Raw genomic sequence first — 734 nt, 5'->3', positions numbered from 1 at the left:
ACACACACACACACACACACACACACACTCAAAAAGCCCACAACATGCAAAGGCCCACATCCTCGTCTCTCTGCGGGGTTTTACCATTTTATCTGTTGAAACCTTTTCATTTTCATGGGGAATGCATGTTTTTGTGAAATTCTATTTTCCTATATTTCCTGACAAAGAGGAGAAGCTTGCGTTCCTCTGAGCTACAGTACGGAGTTAAAACATGGCAGGGACCATGCATAGCCATTTGTACACATGTAGTAGTAGTAGTATGCTCTCTAGATATCCCATAGATCTGCAGATAGACGTACTATCCCTCGCCTCAACGCTCTTTCTTTTATTTTTCTCAAAAACTTAACACAGGTGTGGACACATTAGAACCACTCACAGGCTTCCTTGTGGAGAGTGTGTTGAGAGAAGGGAGAGTGTATGTGAGGGGAGGTAACTGGACCAGGGGGCAGCTGGGCAGGGAGAGGTCACAGTGACATGAGTCTCACTGAGTCTTTGTGGAAGTTGGATTCTACGAGCTCGGTTACATAGTGACAGAGGAGATTAAATAAAGTGGATGGTGCAACACAGCTAATTATAATAAAAAAATAGCTTCCTCTATTTATGCCTCTCTGTTCCCTCAAAGGCCATATTGTCAATACAGCTTGCAAATGGTCACTAAACTCCATATAAAAAATAATACATACGCACTAGGACTGGCTACACAGTTCAATACTTTTTAGGCACCGACCAAATTG

At 42.8% G+C, this 734-nt stretch overlaps 1 protein-coding gene across 1 annotated transcript in view; it reads left to right on the top strand.

Moving 5' to 3' along the window:
• The window catches only part of LOC116693484 (septin-7-like), a 51,061-nt gene extending 50,806 nt beyond the window's left edge, over positions 1-255 (top strand). The window contains exon 13 of the mRNA XM_032522488.1: positions 1-255. This exon is cut by the window's left edge and continues 206 nt beyond it. The gene's annotated coding sequence lies outside the window, so the exon portion shown is untranslated.
• Positions 256-734: the final 479 nt, after the last annotated feature.

This window comes from Etheostoma spectabile, chromosome 8 (genome assembly GCF_008692095.1).
Source record: "Etheostoma spectabile isolate EspeVRDwgs_2016 chromosome 8, UIUC_Espe_1.0, whole genome shotgun sequence".
NCBI lineage: Eukaryota > Metazoa > Chordata > Actinopteri > Perciformes > Percidae > Etheostoma > Etheostoma spectabile.
Note: the sequence above shows the minus strand (reverse complement) of the source record. Positions and strands in the feature narration are given on the sequence as shown.